We start from the raw sequence: 25,385 nt of genomic DNA, 5'->3' as shown, positions 1-25,385 counted from the left end.
TTTGGGGGAGGGGGGGGGCTAGTTTCCCCAACATTTAAAACATTAGCGTCTAACTGCTATCATGGCGAGACAAGTAAATAACTATTATTTTCTAAAAAAAATTTTTTCTTTTTAATAAGATTGGATACAGTTCCGTTTAAAAAATAAAACATAAAATAAAATAAAAAAATAAATAAAAATGGGCAATGTGCGATGCTTGTCAACCTGCAAAGGGTGTTTATTCCGAAAGCCGTTCTCAACATGGGAGGTTAAAAATAAGAAAATGCCTTTCAGAATTACCACACCCAACCTCCCCATGTTAAGAATGGCTTTCGGAATAAACATCTACAGGTTGGACAAGCAGCGCACAATAACCAAAAAAGTAAAAGAAATCATTTTTTAAAGTTTTCTCAGACATTTTTTTTAAGTTTTGTTTTTTTAATTAAACTGAAGTAAAAAAGTTAAAACTAAATCTTAAAGGAAACAAGTGACTTTCTTTAACTTTGACTTGTTTAACACAAACTATATTCTAAAACTTTGAAACAAAAATTTAAACAAAATCTGAAATGTCTTGCAACACAAATAGTTATATTTCTATTTATTTTGCTGACTTTCTGACTTAAGAGAGAGTATTTTAAAAATATATATTTTTTGCAAATATCTTTCGGTATGAAGCTAAAAAGATATTTACCAAAAATAACCTCAACCGAAACTTGAGTAAATTCGTTGTATTGTTTATTTTAATTTTTTTGTGCTGATGAACTGCTTTGACTAATTAAATCTTTGACAGACAACTTTTTTTTTTTCAATACAATGTGCAAAATAATTGTCTCAGGCTTTAATTAGGTGTACATAAAATAGTGTTTAATTTTTAGTCCTGCATAATTACCAAGGCATGACCAATAAACATTGTTTTTACAAAGATCTTTAACGAAAAAAAAAAAAAAAAATGAAAAAAAGTGGCACATAGAATTGGAAAAAATAATATTAAGAAAAAAAATTTTGTAAATACTTTCATATGAATCTAAAAATATATTTGCCAAAAAAAAATCTTTCGATTGAAATTTGTGAGTAAATTCATTTTGTTTATTTTAATAAATAACAGATTTTTACGATATTTTGTGCTGACAAACCCAGTAGCTGGTCCGTGTAAAAGTTGCTTCAATAGCAAATCAGCACTCAGTAGGAACAAATAGTCGTACGATTTTAGTAAACCCCCTTATGTACCTATTTACTATGCCTCCCCACGGGACAGAGTTAGACACCAGGGTCGTTTTTTAACGTGGAGAAAAGGTACAAAAATAAAAATTGTCTCAGTCGTGAAGGATTTCTCCTCCACCGAAAGAGCACAAGAAAATGAAGTGCAGCATCTGAAGAACAGATACTACACTTTGATCTTGACCAAAAGGCCAAGAAATTATGTACGATCAAAATCCAGCAGGACTAAATTGCCCAATTCAGCTCCTGCTGATTCAAGCAACTTTATACGTTTCTATATGACAAACAGCAGGAGCAGTCAGTCGTACAATGATCAGGAATAATTTTAGTCATACATATTAAGTAAAACCGATCTAAATAGAAATAGTGTTTAATGCAGCTAATTAACCAATCAGATTTTTTATTTCTCTCACAGATTAATGTATTCATGAGCTTCTCTCAAACAAAGGCTCAGATAAAATTTATACAACACCCGGTTTTTTGTTGTTGTTGTTGTTGTTGTTGTTGTTGTTTGTGTGGGGCATCTTTTAAAAGTACATCAAATTAATAGGTGATCTTATTTTAGTATTGTGTGTGATTGAAGTCATTTATTTTCTATCGATTTTGTTATTCATTGCTACTTTAGATATTGATTTAGTTTAGTAATTTTGTTTTTAGTTTATTTTTACTATGTATATAGGTATCCTAAACTGAAATTTATTCTATGTTTACATTTCTATTTCGCTTCTACAGTTGAGTAAATTTGGGGGGGACTTTTAAATTTTCAAGCTTTTCATTCGAGCATAATCTACATGTATTAGATATGATAATCACGTTGACACATCATATTCCCATTAGATCACAGAAGTTAAGCATCGTTGAGTCTGGTCAGTACTAAACTTCAGTCATCCTTAACTTCTCCTTACCACTAGAATTGAGCAGCGTCATCTCAAGAGAGGAGTGGTTGAGGATTGGTTGCACGAGATGGATCATTTTGAAGGCAAACAAATGCTCACTTCCAGCTTCAATGCCTCTCGGTAATCTAACCCAGACAGCTGATCCAGAATCAGCTGATAAGCAGATGATCCTGTTGCCATTTGTTAACTTCATTGGAGCACCATGTGATTAGCTGATGGAAAGATATTGAAAACAGACTTCGGAGTCAGATTTAGAAAATTCTTGTTTCCTTAAAAAACATGTTCAAGTCTTTACTCCTCACCCCTTCTCCTCAAAAATTATGGCACATTGCCACTTGGACATAAGGAGTTACTATTTGGGATTGTGTCTAACATGGAACTGAGGAGTTGAACAGCAAAATGTGTTCACATTACAATTAAACTTCTGCGGGTTAGTACAGTTAAGGAAGCGGGGGGGGGGGGATTTCCAAAGTCTAACAGTCCAAGGGAAGAAAATATTGTAGTAAAAGTGTTTCCGGCGTATATGGACTGCAACACTGAAGGAGTGGGATTTTGTTGCCTGTCAGGTTAGTTGAGAGCATGTACGTTGAGGGGGCACAAGTGATGAAAATATCAAATTTGAGAAAAATTGCATAAAAAAAATGTAATTAGGACATGTGACTCTTAAAAGACAAAAAAGTCATAGCAACTGATGTATGCTAATATGACATTTGAGTAAATCCATTGATATATATATATATATATATACATGTGAACTTTGGATTAACACAAGGTTCAGCACAGGAATAGGCCTAATTAAAAGAATTGAGTTTATAGCAGTCTGACAGTGGCACAGTAAGGTTTTCTATCGTTATTGCAAAAGAAATCTAAAAGGAAATCTGATGCAAGAATCAAGAGATGAATTCTGATTTGTTATTTGGCCAGGCAAATTAATATAAGTAAAGCTGTTTAAGTTTAAATTGCTGTCATCTTTCGTCAAGACAGTTTCTTGCTATGAGATTGAAATCCAACACGTGGGATCCCTAGAGCTTAATTAGAAAAGACTAGATGATCACGAGAGTATATGTCATAGTGCAACTTGAGAGCAAGCAATACATCTAATATATCATCGGCTCATCAACAGGTAAATACACACACTCTTGCTCAGTCCTATCTGCACATTTCTTTTCACACCCCCTCCTCACTCACTCATTTCTTCTACTTCTTCCCATTTCCTCAGCCACTACTTCCTCTTACCCCTCCTCATGCCCTTCTCTTCTCTCTCCACATTTATCCCAATGCAAAGTCTCTACACCAAACAAACTGACAACCAATATACGTTATCTAATTTGCAACTGAATATAAACCGCTAAGTTCTTTTTGCTTTTATTATTACAAAAAAAAAAAAAAAAAAAAAAAAAAAGAACTTGTTTAAGTACAACCTCAACAAGTGTCTGAAATTATAAAAGATTTGTCTACAACCTGTGAATAGCATCGTGCACAAAAACAGAAACAAAGTTCAAACATAAACAGAAGAAAACGTGCAAAACTGCTCAGGATAAAAACATGACGCCATAACAAGCCTTGATAAAACAATTTGTTAACAGTCAATGCAGGTATACATTCGACAATATCTTATGTGTTATTCTGCCTTTTTTATTATTGATAAAATTCTTTAAAGTAATTTCACAAAAAAAAAAAATTCGTTCACGAGGCTGGGAATAAACAAAAATATAAAATGAAAATCAGGCAGATTATTTGTACAATATTGGCTTTCTCTAGATCAGTGGTTTCCAACCATTTGTACATGCAACACACTATTGAGTTTTGTTTTGTTAATTTTCACAGCACACCTACCACAAAAATATTTTTTATTCATAAAACCTTTTTACAATAAACTAATCAAAAAAGATTAAACAAGGATTATTTTTATTCACAAAAATCAACATATCTTGTATTAAATATATGATATCGTTTTGGTATCAAAATCGAGTTTGAATTATTTAACTCAAATGCAGAGTCTCAATACTTTGAAAAACTGATATTCCATCATCCCAAGCTTGCTAATTAGTAAATGCACAGAATGTTTTGATTCCAGAAATGTGTTGATTTTTAATCGAGCAGTGTCATCATGATTAAGAAATTGAATTTCTATTAAACAAAATCAAATTAAATGACTTCTAGCTATCATCTCTTTGGCACACCACTAATCATTCTGCAGCACATTAGTGTGTCATGGTACAGTGGTGGGGAATCATAGCTCTAGATATTCAGCCAATTAATCAAGCGATCTAAGACAACGCCCATATTAAGTCGTCCCTCTTCTGAGATACAGGTTTTAATCCAGTTAAAACCATTTTTCACTTTGTAGTAGTCTTTGCTTATTCCCAGCCCTGCAGACTAAATAAACCATTTCTTTAATGATATTACCCAGCGAACATTAGCATCAACAAGAAAAAAAAGCAGCACAATATATAACGTACTGCCAGAAATAAATTCCGATAATAAAACTAGTGTTGGGGTGATTAATTAGGATCGGGAAATGGAAAAAAATCAGAACTGTTTGGGGTATTGGAATCAGAACAAATTGTGCTGATTTTCTGATGCTAAAAATGATTTTTTTTTTTTTTAATTTTTCTTTTCATTGTTGGTACAAATTATAAAATGATAAATACATATTGATTTTAAAACGCTAGTGAAACTAAAATCACTAGATTACCTGATTAGTGCATTTTTACAGTAATCCGAAAAATTCAAAACAACTCTGTAGATAAATATTTAGATGTTTTTTTTTAAATCTGAATCAGTAATTGTATCAGAATAAAGAATTTAGAACAGAATCAGCGATTGTATTGGAATTGAGAAAAATATTTGAATCGTCCCATCACTAATTAAAACCTGCAAGAATCTAAAATCACGAAGCATTCAAAGAGCGGGACAAACATTAAAGAAAATGGCACTTCTTATTCAGATAAGTGAGACATGGCAGTTAAAAATGACAAAAACTCACACCAAATATTATGGAAAACTAGCAGGTCGCCTGGCATTGTCCAGTCATAAGATATGCTTAAATATGATATTTTAATTCATGCAGATCACATATTTATTATTATAGAGACAATTCTCTATCGATTATTATATGAAACCTTATATAGTAGTAAAATCAAAAGTAAAAAATGACTTGGGTGCCATCAGCTAGAATTAAAACCAAAACTTACAACTCTCATTCCATAGCCTCTGAGCCTCGCATATATATATATATATATATATATATATATATATATATATATATATATATATATATATTCACCTGTCATCCCTATTTTAAAAGATGGAATCACCCAATCATCACAGAAAAGATCCAAGCAAGCCAGGTCCAAAATTTTATAATTATATAGATTAAGTAGAATTTCAGTAAAAAATAATATTGAATATTCAGAGTCAATAAACTTCAAACCACAAAATCACATTATGTCTATTTCCATGTTTCGACAAGTTTCTGGGCTTGACCGTTACCCTGGATTTAAAATGGAACATGTACATCAAATCCGTGGCCAAGGTCGCTGGAAAAATGGTGGGATCCTACTATCGATCCAATAGATATCTCACTGCTGATGTAATTCTCTACCTATATAAGAGTCAGGTATGTCCAAGAACGGAGTATTGTTGCCACATATGGGCAGGAGATGCTAGAAATACTTTATCCTGCCTTGACAGAGTTCAAAATAGACTTTGTAGCCTAGTAAGGAACGCCCTTTTCTCTTCCCTGCAACCTCTTTCTTACAAAAGAGACGTTGTGAGCCTGTCTCTGCTTTATAATTATTTTCATGGCAAGTGCTCGCCTGAGCTCCAATCTATGCCCCCCCCCTCTTGCCAGACTTTCATGAGAAACACTCGGCTAGCTGAAAACACTATCAATAATTTCCCCCACTCTTTATCTGTGCCTAAACCTAAACATAGATTCCATGAACAAAGCTTCTTCCTTAGAACTGTACACCTGTGGAACTGTTCTACATTTGCCTGGTTTCCAGCCAATTACAATACGGTCGTCTTCAAGTCCAACATAAACAAGTTCTTGATGAGCCGTTCCCCTTAAGTAATCCAATTTACCAAATTTATACTACTAACGATTCTTATGACATTGTCCCATTGACTACTGTACACTCGACTGTACCTTGACTACTTATCAAGGCCCAGAAGCCACTCGAGGATAAGTGGTGACTTATGTATGAAAAAAAAATGTCTTCATAATAGAAGAGTGCTAATCTTTTCACGCAATGGCTTAAAGATGCATAATAGTATCGCTTCAGCGTAGAAGCTATAATATCAGAAATTATTTTTTTTTTTTAGATTCTACTTAATATTTTTCCATAAATTTTAGTGCAAACACTTTTGACTGATAAGTGTTAATGTTGAGACGATTAATCATTAGTCGGAATCAAGAAAGTCAGAATGTTTTTGTGGTATCAGAATTGGTATCCAAAAGATTTGTGACTATTTTACAGATAATCACAATAAATTTTGTTCGATTTCTTTATTCTCAGTTAAAACTTAATTTTCCACAGCTCGTATTATTGAGGAAATAAATATTTATTGATTATAAACTGAGTAAAATTAAAATCGCTATGTCATACCCATAAGTGTATTTTTACATTTGCGAAAATTTACATGAATTTTTGCAGAAATCTTACCCCCTCCCCCCACAAAAAAAAAAAAAAAAAAAAAAAAAAAAAAAAAAATTTAAAAAGAATCTGAATTGGTAATTGCATTGGAATCTGGAATTCAGAACAGCATCAGAACTGGGGGAAAATACTGGAATCGTCCTATCACTAGTAAGTATAACTATATAAATTTTTCTGTGATTTTATGCATATTTGACTTATGCATCAATCTGAATAAGACTGAAAATGGCTTTCAAATCATGAAGCGTTTATGAAATTTCCAGAACTGACTCAAGATTTTCCATCAGAATACTGGAATTTTTTGAATACTAAATATTTATAAAAAAAAAAATTTTTAATTGTTAATTTTCTTCTATCTATCTCATGAAAAGGTGATGCGATACAAGTCCGATTAAAAATTTTTAATATTCTGAAAGAATGATTTCAGAATATTACAAATTTTTAATTGGTCACATATCACATCACCTTTTCATTAGATAGATAGAAGAAAACAAACACTAATAGCTTGGTTTACTTTGCTTTATAGCATATCAACCATTATTTAATGCTGCCATATAAAATTGTCAAATTCTATAGCTGGGATAATTAGTTATATTATCAGTAGACATTAGCTATATTAACAAAAAAAAGTCACCATATACTTCATATTTTTGTGGAATACAAATGTTGCAAAATCTTTTCACAATTCAATTTGTTTGAAAAATGTAATATTTTCCTTCATAAGTTTTGATACAATGAGTATTCTAAAATCACTATCTTAAGTGCCGTCAACAAAATAGATGCTCTGAAACCAAATCTGTCTTTAAAACTACTTGCACCAGCTGCAAAAGAACATAGAAAACACAAGATAGTCCTACGCCCAACCTGTTAAATCTAGAGTGACTGAGTAGAAACTTAGTCCCCCTCCCTACTCAGAGTTTTGGTGAACAACAAACAGGGTCCTGAACAGATATACAGCATTTATTTATTTATCCGTCATTAATGATTTTTTTTTGGCATCTGATAAAGCCAAACTTTTTGCATCAAATTCCACCTTTAGGGATCAGGTCTATCTATCTCCAGAATTTCTATGATCAAAAATACTTTAAATTTCAAATAAAAATATGCCAATGAAATAAAAAAAAACGAAAAAACTGCTGACTCTTTATACAATTTTTTTTCTACTATATATATATATATATATATATATATATAGATAGATAGAGAGAGAGAGAGAGAGAGAGAGACACACACACACACATTTTATTAGTTTACAATATGATTTGGGAATGTTAAGACGACCCTCCCCCCTCGGTGTGCCTATGGTATTATGGTGAATGAAAACTTCAGCTAGGACTAGCATAGACAAGCAAAGGTACAGTAACGAGGATAACCATAGACCCCCATCCTCTCCAATTTTTGAGTGGCCTTGTGCCTAATTTTTTGTTATGTAATTTTTCACAGAATAAAATCTATACATCTCAAAAATACTTTAAACAACAGCCATGTACCCGTCCAGTATATGCGATTTCCAAACAAAAAAAAAAAAAAAATATTGCAGGTGATATAAATAGTCTATTGTTTGAATATAAATAGATTTTATTATTGCCTAATCTTTTCACTGCTCGATTTATTTGTTAGCAAAATGTAACATTTCTGTTAGTCATCTTTGACGAAACGGACACACCAGTTTTTTTGTTTATTTTATCTTTTGAGGAAAGGGGAAAGGGTTATACTTAGGTAAGACTCAGTAACCCTGATAGTATTTTCATAAATTACACCATAATATCGCCATTATGTTTCTAAAATTTGGATTACTCAAACTACTGTTCTCATCTTTTCACAACGTTTCAGCCGATGTAACATCTGATCTCCAGGTGTATCTTGTCAAACTTGAGAATCTTTCTACCAAACTTGAGAATCTGCATGGAATTTCAAATCCATCTCTATTTAATCCACCGGAGTAGCATGACCGGATGAAAGTCTTCAGTAATTAGCAATTATATTACTAGTATCGTCTGCACCAGGGATTGAACCTTGAACATCCTGAAGAGTTTCACTTAGAACTGAATTTTACCTAGTACTTTATTCATTACGTCGTTCAAAATTGTTATTTTCTAAAATTCTGTGCAGATTCCCCAAGTTCGACAAAATGCACCTTAAGGTTGGAGATTTCATTGGCCAAAACGTTGCGAAAATGACATTCAAGATGAAAACTGTAGTGCATAGTACATAGTATCGACAAATTTGAGGTTTTAGTTAATTCAAGTTCACCAAAATAAAACAGTAACATATGTGCATTAAAAACTTTCATTTCAGACAGATTTCTGAAATTTCATTAAATAAACCTTATATAATAGCACACAAACTGGTAGATTCCTCCTCTACTCCAACATCTGCTTTGTTAAAGAGAGGAATCAGAGCAGAATGACATTAGGATTAGGTTTGTATTTACCTACTTAGCTTTCTCTCTCTCTCTCTCTCTCAACGACCATCCCTTTATGTCAATTTAAATGACATTTTTTTTTTTTTTTTTTTTTTTTTTTTTCATACCAGACAAACAAGAATGTGGGATTAAAATGAAAAAAGAAAAAAGCAATGTTCAATCTTGTATGGATTCTTTGGTGATTAAAGATTTTTACAGCTTAATTTTGAAATAGCATTTTCCTCAGTTGTTCAAACTTATTTATCAAATGACATTTATTAATTGAATTTACTCATTTTCTTTTAGATATATCCAAGCATAATCGACTGTGTCATATTTGAGTATAAAATAGCATTTACTTTGATCTGTTATGCTTAAGTATTAAATAGTACTAAACTCACTCATGACACGTTGAGTCAGTAGTTATTTATATGTATATTATTCCAGGTTAAGAATATTAATAGAATAATATCAATAGATATTCACTTTTTTTTTCCTTGCTCTTCTCTTCTTTTGGTTTTTCATAGATAATCCTGTGACTTTTTAAATTGCAATGTTTATGTAATTTGCTTTCCCATCTTTATTTGAGGACTCAAACTTTAAAATTGATTTGCGTTGCCTGACAAGGTTGTTAGTTATTTATAACTTTGATCGAAACACTGTCATGATCGTGTAGACATTAAAAAATGTTTATTTGAATATAAAGAAAAGCACATGCACACACACACATATATATACATATCCTCTACTTTTGTATAAGCCGCATCGTCTGAAGAGGTCTCTAGTTGCTTGTAACTAGCTGACTGAAACATGCTCAATAATGTGCAGCAACATAAATGCATATGTAATTATATATATATATATATTTGTATAGCATAATCATGCTGACAAAGCAGTTCTCATTAGATCAAAGTTAAACAATGAGCCTGATAAATACCAGGCAGTGGCCATTTCAGAATACTCGGTGTTGTATATATTGTGCCAGGATGTATTTCCAGGTCAGTATCCAGAAGTGCATTTAGAACAACTGGGAGAGATGTACCCTCAATCTTCATTGACATGCATCTAGGTGAAGGAAAAGTGCTGTAAAACCTGAGGTCTATTGTCTGCTCTAACTTGTAATTATTTCCACCAACTGAAGTTAGCAGTGGTTCCATAAAGTGTGACTGATCTTACACAAAGCCTTCACCACTATAAACAAATCATACATGCAGATTTCAAACAATTCAGTTACCTGGACCTCATATGTCTGGTTTGAATGAGAGAGTACAATTTTTCCATTTAATGGAGATTTGATATCTGTAACCGAAATTGTATCCTTGCTAATTCTCAATCCAGCTTTACTATACTACTAGCTGCAAGCGTTTTCCCCAATTGTAAAATATGCATAAATACTATATTTTAATATAGAAACTGAGACATATGCATGCGAGTATTGTTTTTTTCTAAATCTTTCACTTCTTGTAAGTAAGAAAAGAAAAAAAAAGAAAAACTACTCAAGCTGAGATTAAAACCAAAACCTCAAGACAGTGAGTCGAGTACGATAACCATTATACCAGTGTGACACGATCTTTAAAAGATTAAACTACTTATTCTTAACACAAGTAATCTGTAATGCAAACTATTCACGCATGCGCATTCATGAAACAGCAAACAGATCAAAATCCAATCACTCTCACATACCAATCTTTCAATTTTGACCCCTAGCAACCTTTTTTCTGAATAAAAATCAATTAAAAGGTTTTCCACATGCCTGAATATCCAATATACCGAATTTCGAGTTTGTAGTTCAAAAATTTGTTGAGTATATAGGTTGAGAAGTATCCTCGTACAAATATTCTCACTTTTATAGATAGGGATTTCAAATTATATACTATCTTCCAATGCTCAATTAAGAGAGAGGTAATATCTTGTCATCATATAATCCTTGCAGGCATTACCTTCTCCATTGGAGGGGAGATAGTATAGTACATGTTTGTCACGATACTATCTTTTTAGGCTAATAAAAATATGCGACCACTTTTATGTCCCATTATGAAGATTTAAATTTAGATACGATACTAAACCCGACATCTAGAATTCTGATTAAAATACATTAATGATTTTGATTCTAGAAATTTTAAGGCTTCAGTTTTAGGAGTCTTAATTGAAATTAATTACAAATTCAAAGCAAATCAGAAATATTTGAATTTTCAAATGCCCATATTAAAATATTTCAAAGAAACTGAAATATGTAAAATATTTATTGATGTCTAATTCATGTTGTTAAAAATTGCACAAAAATCAGTGGTATCTGAATTGCTATAGAGATTCAATCGGTCTTTTCTCTTTTTTGTATAAAAGTAAATTATTGTTCACATTAAGCATCCTTACATGCTTAAAAAAAAAAATAATAATAATAATAATATATATATATAAAGTAGTAGCGTTCATGTGTGTGTACAACTCTACTACAGCCCATACCACTGGGCCTATCATAACTAAACCTGGCATGATGCACATCATTTTTCAATGTAAAGGTCATATTTTGTGCATCTATACATAAACTCCCCCACCTAGGGATGGTGCACACCCTTTTTCAAAGTAAAGGTCAATGCTATATTTGGTACAGCTCTTCATAAACTCCTACACCTAGGGATGGTGCACACCAAGTTAGGGCATCTTTGCTATATCTTTGATAAAAATGTTTTTGTGATACTAAACAAATGTTAACCATTGTGATTCTTTGTAATTGTTTCAATTTTATGGGTAGCAATATAAGTATCAACTTTGATATAATCTAGTTGCTTTAAAGTTCATAGTTAGATTTCAGTCACTTCAGGAGTTAAATTTTAAATACAACCAATAGTTGCTCTTACAACATACACTTAATGTAAGGGTGCCTGCAAAGCACATGTATCTTTGCTAGTTTGTAAAGAGTTAATTAGTTTAAGAGTGAATTCCGTGGATACAAATATATAAACACATACATATATCTAACTTTATATAAATATGAATGATTGCTCATCTGTAAAAACAGAAAAGATTATCTAGAGATGATGAATGACACACACTGGAAGTTTGTTTAAATCAAAGCTGGTTTGCAAACAGCCAACCTCACTCTCTCATCCCAATCAGCAGGACAAAGTAAAAATAGCTGGCCGCCAGGTAAGATACAAGAGCTGCCAATCAGCATCCTCTACATACAGCACCCAAGTGGTCACCCATCTGGTAGTGGCTCAGCTCAATGTTGCTTAACGGATATTTGAAAATATACAATAAATGCACGTTTTTTTTATTATTATTATGGTGGAAAATAAACTGAATAGATGTAAAAAGAAAGAAAAAAAACACATTGAAATTGCAAATATTTTTTTTTTCGTATCTTGTGAATTGAATATGAAATAGGAAAGAACAACAAAAGTAGGAAATGGTATTTTTAGCAATTCCATACGAGAAGTCAATTACGGCTTGAAAAGCAAAGATGTTTTTATTTCTTCAGCTAAAAATATAAATTGTTAATCAATATGCCATTATGTATTTTTGCAACCATTTTTAGAACACAAATTATTTGTATAACCAATGATATAAGTAATGTTTATTGAACAAATGCATAAAAAAAAGATAGAATTCAGTCTGAACATTACATAGAGAACAAGTGGAACAAGTAAAGATCATATCAGTAAGAATTTAATACTAAAATCTCCAAGACTCAAAATAGATACAATTTAGAAATAAATTAATATAGTTGTAGGACTGTATACCTTCACCTGACAACATAACTATGGACCAAAGTTTCATCTGGGCTTTACTTCTCCATATTGTATTCTCAGTTATGCAATAGAAACATTGATAAATCAAAAATTATTTATGTGATCTGAATGAAATTTGGCATGGTGGTTACAGTTATCGATCCATACATCAAATTTGGAAAAATCTGATATTAAAATTCCATCAAGATTTCGACTTTGATCAAAATTTTTAAGATCAAGGTCATAAGATGCAGGGCTTTTACAATAGAAACAAAGTTACAACCAAAAGTGTGACCTTTTGTGACCTTAACATCTAAAAATTAAATTCGTTCTGTTAGATCATGACCGATATTTTTACAGTTTGGCAACAATTTGTGTAGCAGCGTGAACCTTAGTCTGTACACACTCAACCAAAAATATCGTCTTTATGGTGGTAATTAACAGAATAAATCCTCAAGTATAGGTCAATGCATTTTAATATAACTGACTTAATTTCCATTAAAAATCTCCGAAAATTAAACATTTGCTAATAGGCTTCCAGTCGTGCTTCTCACTTATACCACGAAGTGGCCTGCAGTATTAGGTTTGTCCATCGGAATGACATGAACCATCTGGAAGGATAATGGATGACATGCTGAATTGTGAAGTAAGAGTTGTGCAAACCCTAACCACTCTGTTAAGTCAACACTGCTCGAGTCCAATTGTAAGGAGAGGTCCAAGATGACTGAAAACGATGCAAAGATAAACAGAAAGCACATGCAGTACTTAGTATTCCCAAATGGTCACCCATTTCAGTACTGACCAGGCTCAATCATAATTAACCTTGATCTCATGGGAACCAGTGTGTCAAAATGATCATGTCATTTATAGTCTGTGTAGAATAATCAAAAGAACTGTGTTAGTCAATAACACACAACAACAATAATAATAATAGCAGCAACACTTACCAAGGGTCCAGCTCATGCACAAGATAGACATCAGATTGAGCTGGACTGAGGGATTGTATTTATGTACAAGCATATTCAATCAGGTGATTCAGCCAATCACAATCCAAGGAATAGACTGGCCCATGTGTTCACAATGGAATCTCCCATTGTGCCATAAATAGTTCTCCTCTTTCATGAGAAGTAACTTTAGTCTTTGTCAAGTTATCCACAATTTGAACGCTGACCGAAAGTCCACTACACAATCCAACAGTCTGTAGTATAGAACGAATATGGATACTTAACTTGAACAGGTTTTCAGGGAAACCAGATTAAAAGTCGCCGTTTGAAATTGTTTAAATATATAGATAATTCAAATTTGCTGGTTGACATATCTGATTATTAATTAACCATTTCTTTTCCATAAAGAAAAAAAAAATCTGTTCATAATTAAAAAAAAAAAAAAAGGAAAAAAAAAAAAGACCATATTCACAGATTTAGTAACAAATAAAGGAAATGTAATTCAATCTTTTTCGCTTTTTATCTTGAAAAACAAAATGTAACCTATTTATTTTTAGTTCATTTAAAATTAAACTCATTCTGCTATTTTTAAAAATTAGTTCATAGCTGAAGTAACTGACAGATTAAAATCAAGAGGTGATGAGTTTATTTAAAACAATTAAACCTGTTGACCTCAAGAAGTTAGAGGTGAAGAGTCAACTGGCAAAAAAAAAAAAAAAAAAATGTCAGATTCAGAGTTATATCTCAGAGTCTTTCAAAAATACTGACTGATCGATTGTCCATCTCTTCTTATAATCGAGAAAAAATAAAGAAAAACGCTTCACAATACTAAACCTCCACACTACCAACATGAGAAATAAATGGCTTTTAAAATATGACGGGAAAGACATCACAAGAAAGTTTTGTTGGGATTTTAGTGAAAGAAGAATCCGCCAGTCAAACCCTAACAAATGTTCAGTTTGCCAGAAATTCTCTACAAATGCAGGGACAAAATGACCCAAGGTGGACAGAACAATCACTACCTGGATTTTCATTAAAACCCCTTTACATAAGGGTCAGCCACTTCGCCTTGGGTGGCCCTAGTTCCTTACAGCATAGTTCTGACACTAACACGTTGTCACTGCTCTGCCACAGCGGAGTGACATTCGGTCGGGCAATAACAGAGGCGATCTAACAGCACTATCAATTTCACAAGTAGTTGGTTTTCGACTGTATATTAGGACTGGTTAGCCATATCACATGATATCTTAGGATCGACAAGTGGGCTATGATGGTCAGAGATGTATTTGCTCAGGAGAAAAATAGCTCAACACGACCCAAGTCATAGTTACAATTAGTACACCAGTACATTACATGTATCTGTTAGAGGTTAGCTCAGTTGGAGGCTCTTCCGGTTTACCACATTATATGCATTTGTTAGATATTCCATTAAATTGTTATATTTTATAAGAATCTCAATGTGTTGACGGAGTTTATTTCAATCAAAACTTAGCCAATTATATTAACAATCAAAATTAACAATCAAATTTCGAAAACTACTCAAATGAAAAGTTTGCAATATACTACATTGTTATCTTCTTTATAGCTGATATCTATATTAAGAATGATACAATGGACATTTATATTTATTAACACAAAAATGGTTGGTTGCTTCTTTAATGCAAGAAAATGCTATAAATTATTTTTCATAAGTGATTCACACGCTGCTTTTTTCTATTATGAATAGCTGCCAAACAAGTAAAATATTGTGGTCACTTTGAACTCATAATACTTGAATATTATACTGCTCATTTCCTCTCTAGGAATTTATTAGTTAGCTGGATACAGGGATTTCACTGTTAATTCAGATAAAAGTAGGGGAAAGTCTCCACCTACTAACTCAATGAACAAAACTATAGTTAGTTTTTCTTTTTTCACCTGGTGAAGTGGAGAACTTCAATGTGTGTATATTTATGTATAACAGTTGAAAAAAAAATTAAAAACATTATATAAAACCTTTGAAGTTTTTCTTTGACAAAAACCTAAGCGAGATGAGCCAGCAGATATACTTTTTCAAACTGAAGCGAGACGGGCCAGCAGATATGCTTTTTCAAACTGAAGTGTGAGGGGCCAGCAGATATGCTTTTTCAAACTGAAGCGAAACACAAAAGAAAGAAATTTTTCAATCGCATTCCATTCCGTAAACATGTAGGTCACATTTTGTATGCGTCAGCTTGTGTAGGTGAATCCATGTTTATGTAAACACAATATTGTTTTTCAGTTTTTTGGGGTTTTTTTTTTATTTTAATAAAAAAATTAAAAATTTCCATTCAGAGTGAGAAAAGCATTGCATTTTAAACAGAGTAAACAAAAAGAATGAAAAACCGTACAAGACATAACTTAAGAGATTTACACTAGAAGAGAATAGTAAATGATAAAATTTCATATCTGCCATAATCAGCATTAACAGAATAAGTAGCTAGAGCAGGACAAGTTCATAATAATGTAACACCCTTTGGCATTTTAGCAAATAAAAAGGAGGTCAGATGCCAACAGGTATGAAAACATACAAGAACATTGTCGGGGTGGGGGGGATAATCTAAAAATCAAATTTGCATAATTATGGATGGGCAAAATAATTTTTTTTTTTTTTTTCCTCTCCCAACCAAGTTGAAAACTAGGAGTAGAATTTGGCTCTGGAATTGGGAAATGCATAGCTTTGAGGAGCTGAGCCTTCGTTAATGGGGATCTAAACGTAAGTGAAATCTTCCCAAACAAGAAAAATGGAAACAAAATTGTTGGAACAACAATAGAATTAAATTAAATCATATTGATAGATTCTTTTCTATTTCATTCTTTCCTAAGAATTTAAATCCAAAAGCCACTTAAGGAGGGTTAATGAAATTGATGGATTTTTTTTTTTTTTTACTACATGGAGGTCACCACTTATCAAGGCCCGGAAGCCACTCGAGGATAAGGGTTATTGCGTGTACAGTAATCAATGGAATAGTATCGTAGTAATCGTTAGTATTGGAGATTTGATAAAGCGTCTTACTTAAGGGGGCGATTCATCAGGAATTTGTTTATGTTGGACTTGAAGACATCCAGTTTGTAGTCATGTGGGACACAGGCAAATGGAAGAGAGTTCCACAGGCGTGCACTTCTAAGAAAGAAGCTTTGTTCATGGAATCTACATTTTGATTTAGGTGCAGAGTGCGGAAAATTATTGACAGTAGTTTCAGCTAGACAGGTGTTTTTCGTGAAAGATTGGCGAAGGGAGACCAGAGATTGGAGCTTGGACGAGCACTTGCCATGGAAATAACAATAAAACAAAGACAGACTCACAACGTCTCTTCTGTGGGAGAGAGGCTGCAGGGAAGAGAAAAGAGCATCCCCCAGTAAGCCACAAAGTCTATTTTGTACTCTGGCAAGGCAAGATAAGCTGTTTTTAGCAGCTCCAGCCCAGATGTGGCAGCAGTACTCCATCCTTCGACGTACTTGGCTTTTATATAGATAGAGAATTACATCAGTAGTGAGATATCGTCTGGAGTGGTAGAAGGATCCGACCATTTTCCCAGCAACCTGGGCAACAGACTTGATGTACGTGTTCCATTTCAGATCAGGAGTAAAGGTCAAGCCCAGAAGCTTGTCAAAACATGGAGCTTCCCCAAAACGAGAGCCATTCATTTCAATTGATGCCAGATGGGGATCAGAGCGTTGATGTAAAGATAGGAGCTTGGTTTCAGATACATTAAAAGTAACCAGCCACCTCTTTCCCCACTGTACCATGCACTCAAGAGGAGAGAGAATCAGAGAGAACTTTATCATTTACAGCCTTTGATGTGTTGCTATAGATGGTCATGCTATCAGCATAGATGTCAACGAATGATTTAAGTATGTGTTTTGGGAGATCATTGATGTAGATCAGGAAGAGAGTTGGGCGCAGGATGGACCCCTGAGGGACTCCAGCATTAATACTGCAGGCCTCTGATTTCTGCCCATCGACCACTACTCTTATGAGCCTATCAGAGAGAAATGATTTAATTGAGAAAACATTTCCAGTTATACCGTAGCTGGAAATCTTGTGAAGTAGGCCCTTATGCCATACCTTATCAAAGGCCTTTGATATGTCAAGCAATTGCCCTAAAAAGGAAGCCTTTGTCGAGAGATTCATTAATCCTATGAGATATAACGGTTAGCACATCTGCTGTAGATCTAGCAGAATGGAAATCATATTGCATGTCAGTAAGAAGGTTATTTCTGCTGAGGTGGTTGATTATTTCTCTATTTAATATGGATTCCAGCAGCTTACTCATGACACGCAGGAGACTTATTGGTCTGTATTGAGAAGGAGATGACTTATCACCAGAATTCTGAAATACAGGGCATACTGATGAGGTTTTCCAGGGTGTTGGAAAGCACTTCTTAAGGCAATGCTTAAAAAGTTTTATAAGTATGGGGGCAAGTTCTGGTTGGAGCTTTTTCAACACTATAATTAGAATGCCGTCTGGACCAGTTGCTTTACTGGAATCAAGGTTCTTGATTAGCTTGACGACCTCACGCACAGATATCTGTATGTTGCATAGTTTGTTGTCTGTTATAGCTGGAAATACGGGGAGTTGATGGCCTTCATCGCATAGGGTAGAATTAGCTGCAAAGTTCTTGGCACATAGTTTGGCCTTGTCTGATGCTGACGAGATAACCTCAGGTCCATTGATGATGGTTGGGATAGAATGCATGCTTCTGAAGAATATTCTGAAATAACTAAAGATGATGGATGGAAGGAAGAAAATTTGATTACTTATGAGTAGGGTTTCGGAGTCGGATGTTTTGAAAAGAGTCAGATTGACAAGAATTCCCAAAATCAGTTTTTAATATCTGAAGAATCAATTGTCTGAATATTAGAAGATTTTAAAATAAAGAATCAGAGTCAGATTTTTTTTTTAATGCTAGTAGTCAGAGTTCGATCTTATACCTTCTGAGTCTGCAATCCTTATGATTTATGACAGGTATTTGTTGACTGAAATAATCCTATAGTAACATGTTCCACAGGTATGATCAAGATTTCCTATTTAAAAAAGAACAATAAAATAGATTGTTTCTTTTACACTAGTGGCAATTATGAGTTACGGTTATGTTCCACAAATAAACAGCAAGAATTTTTCCTACGAGTTTATGATGCAGCAGATAATGGCATTGATCAGTTCTTAGTGACAGTCTTCTGGGTATTAAAGGTTCAATCCTCACTGTCTGCAATAATTGCTAAGAATAACATAACATGGTCATGTCTGACGGAACAAGAACAACCTACTCCCATGGATTAAATAAAATGTTCAATTTGAAATTCCATACAAATTCCTAAGTTTCAAAAATGACCCAGAAGATCAGAAGTTATATCAGCTCAAAGACTGTAAATAACAACCAATATGAGAGTAGTAAACCAAATAATCGAAATACAAATTATTATTATCCTTATCTCAAAAGTTCAAAAGCACAACAGTAAATAATATTTCAAAATTTAGTGACAGACAAATATGCTATTTCAAATCCTGGCATGACAGATCAACAAAAGTACCATTTCAAGAGTTGATGCAACAGACCAATGGCCAAAACCTATAATCGAAATGTTTGGATGCACTTAGAATAACAGGTGTACATTCAATCCGTCTATTTACCATGGAAAATGCAATTTCAATAGAGATAGACTGACAGAACTTCTTACAGAAGTGCATAGACACATGTATTAAAAAAGTTATCTTTTGTATCCCCCCCCCCTTTGAGAAGAGAATTAGTTGTGATTTATCTGTGGGGTCAAACTCAAGGGTAAAATAACGCCCAAAAGTTTACAACAATTTCATTGATGAAGCTAAAAGGACAAAAGATAAGCAGTGAAATATTTTTAGATTTATCTGTGTGTACACTTTTTTGACCCTTAGGTCAAATAACACACCATTGAGGAAAATTCTATATCCCAAGCACTGTTAGTTTCTCCCTATCATAAATGCTAATTCTAAGAGTCTTAGGTGAAACATTCAGAACAGGGAAGCAAAGGACTTCTAATATTTTCTTATTAAAAGAAACCTGTTGCTTAATTTACGAAAAGTTTTTCTAATTTATCAAATTTTTTTTTTCTTTTAATTGTATCACTAACATTAATAAAACTACTCCATATATATATATATATATATATATATACACACACACACACACACACACGTGTATTCTCAGAAATAGTTTTCATTATCTTTATGCAAATATGATTCACTCCATATGTTGCAGTTTCAATTTATGCACTAAACAGCAAAATCAAAGTTTATCTAGAAATAACATTTTTCTAATATTTTCCGTCTGAAAAAAAATTTAAAAAAAAAGGTGGGGGGGGGGATTCATTGAAACTCCTCGGAATAAGAAACTTTCTAACTGTGAATTGTATGTTCCTTGTCAAATAATAATTCTCTGTAAATCTTGATTTACAGAGATTTACAGTTTTAATATATATATATATATATATACACACACACACAATATTTAAAAACACTTATATATTACTGATTTAAATGAGAGAAACCCATTTTGATTGTAATATTAGTGTTATAAATGAAAAGCTTTTTCATTTATTCATTTAGACTACTGGAAGGAGGGAGTTCAGCTGTTTACAATTTTAGAGTTGGAGTCTGACAATATAGCTGCCAATTCCATAGCAGTTTCCTATAAGAAATAATTTTTAAATGTGTGCAACTTTTAAATGCTGATTTTGATGGAGTTATAATGCAAGTTCACTTGAGACAACGGAAAAGAGTTAACTTGTTCTTTATAATGGGTTACTTTTAGGAATACTCTACATTTCATATGATGGAGTATGCATATTTTTTTTTCTTTTGACCAACAAAAAAAGGTTGCAAGAACTAATTTACATAGGTTTCAGCCAAATTGAAGAAACACTCACACGAACAGAAAAAGTGTTAGTATCACTAGAATTAAAATAGTTACCTTTCTGGGGGTCACACTTGAGAAACCAAATTAAAAAGACGAGAGGCACATTTCTTATCTAATGAATGACACTTACCTAGAAAAAAAATAGAGAAAAAAAATTTTTTTTTTAATATAAAAAAAGATGAATAAACTTTATTTTAATAAACATGCATTTTTACCATGACTAGTTAAAAATACCAAGGTATGCACAAAAAAAATGCTGTTGCTTTCTAAAGGCTTCCTTAAGTTCCAGTTGTAATGCCAAAACAGTATGGATGGTAAAGAATTCAAACAAGTTGTTATTTTACTGATAGTTAAGCTAATACATGCATTAGAGATGTATGTATGTAAGAATAGAATAAGTTTGATCAATTTGAGGCGTTTATGCCTGGAAGTAAAGTCACACTACACTATCCCATCTATACATAATTTTTTCAAATAATAATTTTATGGCCAAACAATACCATAATTAAATTGAACTTGCAAAATCCCATTTAAATAAAAATTAATGCTGTACAAAATAAAAATAGATTCCCGGGCAACAGCAGGTAATCAGAGTTTATAATAAATATATTTCACATATATTGTGTTCAAAATAGCATCAGCAATGTAGAAATTCAGGATTCAGGACCTGAAGTATAATGATAATAGATGCTCAAGGGTAGCAAATTAATAGTTTACAAATAGAAAGCCAAGTGAACGCCACTGTTTTAATTGCAGAACGTACGGATGTAAGAGTTAGGGGAGGAGGAGGCGGAAGTGCAGATTTTGGAGAAACAATTGACAATCTAAATGTTAACAATACAGCAGTAGCAGCCGCAAAACAGCGGTTCACTGTTTTGTTTCTCTGTTCATTGACCTCCCATCAGGAAGCAACAACACCCAAAACATGATAATTCTATCCATTCAACTAATCAACCTCCTCATACAAGGTTATAGTTCTATGGTTACAGTGACAAACTAGAGACTGGTAGGTTTACTATTTGACAAGCTGTTACACAGAAGTCACTTTAGCTTGTAAGAAACATTCAATTTATATGATGGTTTGTGTTGGACTGTTTTTAGAGAGAAGGAGAGACCAAACGTATTCACTCTTGTCAACTGGATTTTCTAACATACAAAATCACGTGGGATGAATTTTAAAAGTTGGACTCAAATAACATTTAGGTTGAAAAATAAAACTTTGATTCCAACTCAAACTTTAATTTGTATATTGTACCATGTTATCTGCAATGGAGTACATTGCCATGTCTGGGCTGGTATACCAACCACTAGTCTCTCCCTCTTTGGGAGGATAGAAAAGAAAAAAAAAAATTATAATCTAATAGATCTCACACCATCTAACAAGCTCCAATCTGTGTGCCATCACCACAATATTGCATCCATGTGCTTGTTTTGCATATATTTCCATAGAAATGATTTCATCCGACAGTTTCCTAATATCTGGAAATTCTTAAATTGTAACCATAATTAGCTATGAGGAAAAACATTTTTTTGCAGAGAATTATCGTTTTTTGCCCCCCCCCCATCCTTCTAGCTTTGCTTAATAAGTGAAAATATTTAATAAAAGAGACAGATTCCATATTTCTACATTAAAAAAAAAAAAAAAAAAACTCTGTAGAATTGAAAATATAAAAAATCATTTGAAAAAACAAATTCACTGCTGAAGATTTTTCCCGATAAATGAAAATATAAAAAAATCTTTTAGCATCGAATTTGATCTTCAATTCTACCGTGCTCCTGTTAGCCTAACACGTCATTAGCATGCTCTCTTTGACACCAGGCTATCACTGGCATTCATTGTTATAGCTCAACAATAAAAAAAAATGTTTATAACTCACCGAGGAAGATCGAAGTCGACACAAATATTTGTTTTATATCATTTTCATTTATTAAGAAAAAATAAATCTTTTAGAATCGAATTTGGTTTTAAAAATGATTCTTATATTAAATAAAGTTGAACACCAAGGTCGGTACAAATATAAGAGTTAAATTTTTTCTCAAATAAAATAAAAACTCCAGTAGTAAGTAATTATACAATTTAAAAAGTAAACTGTCACTTGAACAGCTATGAGGAATACTATTTTTTGCGGAGACATTTTCTTAAATGGAAATCGCTCCAGACCAGGCATGAAACCACTTAACATAAGCAGCTAATAAAAAAAAAAAAAATAGCTAACATAAGTATTAGATGAATAAGACAAATGTCAATTGTTCTTCATTCGTCAGAAACATCACTCACGGAATGTGAGAACTAAAGGACAAAATAAGGCAAGCAAGAGTTACAACGCTGCTGAAAATAAACTCAGTCCACTCCCTCCGCCCTTTCTTGCTTTTTTTCTAAAGAAATTGTGAGGTAATAGATCCAAGGTCGAGTAAACTAGTTTATAAATTTAAGAGTTGGGGGAAGGGGGAAACCCTAAAGCAATTATACAATTTAAAAGGAAAAAAAATAACAACTGGATAGCACCGGAAAACCAAAGGTAATTATACAGGGTTCATATATATTTTCAAAGTTTTTCAAAGCCTTCTCCAGACAAAATACAAGTTTTCAAAACAAAATATGGGGTTTGTTTTACAATACACAGAGATCCAAAAAAGTGGCCAAAAATCAAATATACAACAAATAAATGTTACCATAGCCAATCAAAGTTACTTTGCAGCCTACCTGCATTGTTTTGTTTTGTTTTGTGCGTGTGTGTTTTTAAGTAGTTTTAAATGTTTTTAATTCATATCAAATACTAACTCTCTTTACTTTTAAATTTCCAACGAAGATGGCTGCCATCTTGTTCATTTTTTATTTTATTCTTTTTTTTTAGCCCAGCCAGGGTGGGAGTGCCATCCACACAAGGAAAGTATGTTTTTTAGAGGAGAAGGGTTTAATTTTATTTATGGCAGGCAGTCGCCACTACTCCTCCCTCTTTGTGCCCCCATCCCCCCAAAAAATTAAATTATGAGAACAAAAATAGATGAAGATTTGAATCTTTATCACAAAACTACTGGAGGTAGTTTTGTGATAAAGTGACGTAACTCTTGTATCTACAATACTACTATGCAATTTCAGAACAATGTACTTTGATTTTATTTTTAATAAATAAAATTATTTTAATGTTTCTTTAATCATTTAATAGCATTTCAATTTTATTTTCAATATTGTAAAACAAACCTTTATTGGTCATTAAGAATACCATTTTCAAGACATTTTCCATATTTTCAAGGATTTTTCAAGGTAATAATAGAAATAAAGTCTTTTCAAGGCAAAAGTTAAGTCAAAATTCAAAGACTTTTGAAATTTGAACGAACCCTGCTATATGTAAAACTAAAATAGATAAACTGCTTTCCGGAAATTTCCACAGGTCATATTAATGTAACCAGGAACTAACACATGTCCAGTTTCAGTCACAAGGAAAACAAGACAAAAAATAGGAAATAACTAACTCGCTTGTTTGTAGCAACAACATTTATTTCTTCATTCTCTTTTCCACTTTAACTCCCTCAAGCGATTATCTTCTCAAACGTCCTTCATGCCTCACACATGATCATGAACGTTATCCATGTCTCATGTGATCGTTCCTTTTTTATTTTTGTTTTCTTTCCCAGTGACGTCATTTCACATGCATGCGCATCCACACTATGTTACACCCATATCAATATTAGATCATTTCACTTTCGAGTGTGACTCACATAAAACGGTGACGGCTGATGGGGGACATTGAATAATCACTCAACAGCTGGTTCAAAAAGGTACACATTTTAACGCAGTTCTAACAAAACGAATAACATTAAATAATTAGTTATTTACAAGAAGTATACAAAGGATTCAAACAGACAAATAATTATGCATACAAATATCCAATTTGTTTTTTTAAATCACTTACTATCAAACCATATGTAACCAGAAAATCAACAAAAAACAAATTGGGCTGAACAACATGGATCTACTGATTAAAGAAGAATTGGTCCAAATAACTTACATATATTCGGTTTACATGCTGGCGTGTGGCTTTTAGAAATTAACTTCAAAACTAACCTGCCACTGCTAACTGGAAAAGATGGTTGGTTGTTTTAGTCTTACGGCATATCAACCCTTTCCAGGTTATTTAATGCCGAATCTGGTGATTTTGAAGAAAATTTTTTTAATAGAATATATTTTTTTTTTTGCAAGTCTGTTTCTATTTAACCCATAGTTGGGACCTTAACAAGTACTACCACTCCGGGTCAGAGTGGACCTGGGAGCAATAGCAATTAAAGGGTGGCACCAAACTCCCCAAAGCCGCAAGCTGGGGCCTCACCATCGGATATAGTTTAAGGTCATATCCAGGACCAACTGAAAGAGAATCTGTACAACCTTTCTAAAGTGGAACAAATACACTTCCAGTAAATGGTATTCAACAATCGTCATTCATTTAAGGGCCACATTCAACTGGTGTTTCAACATGATAAATCTGAACATTCTGCAGACATAAAGAAACAATAAATGTCACTTGATCATAATATTCGGTTTAATGTCAGTTTTACACGATAGCATGTACTGTACAGCCTTTAGAAAATGAATTCCAAACTAACCTATCATTATCCAGTTTTTTTTTTTTTGTTTTGTT

General features: G+C 32.8%; 1 protein-coding gene and 1 pseudogene across 1 annotated transcript in view; both read right to left on the bottom strand.

Moving 5' to 3' along the window:
* LOC145247921 (dynamin-1-like) overlaps nucleotides 1-25,385 on the bottom strand; it is a 372,083-nt gene that overhangs the window by 253,130 nt on the left and 93,568 nt on the right.
* On the bottom strand, nucleotides 1,179-1,400 carry LOC145248453 (U2 spliceosomal RNA; annotated as a pseudogene).

Source organism: Euprymna scolopes, chromosome 26 (assembly GCF_053919585.1).
Source record: "Euprymna scolopes isolate OS-2025 chromosome 26, ASM5391958v1, whole genome shotgun sequence".
NCBI lineage: Eukaryota > Metazoa > Mollusca > Cephalopoda > Sepiida > Sepiolidae > Euprymna > Euprymna scolopes.
The sequence above is the reverse complement of the archived record's forward strand: the minus strand, read 5'-3'. Positions and strand labels throughout refer to the sequence as shown.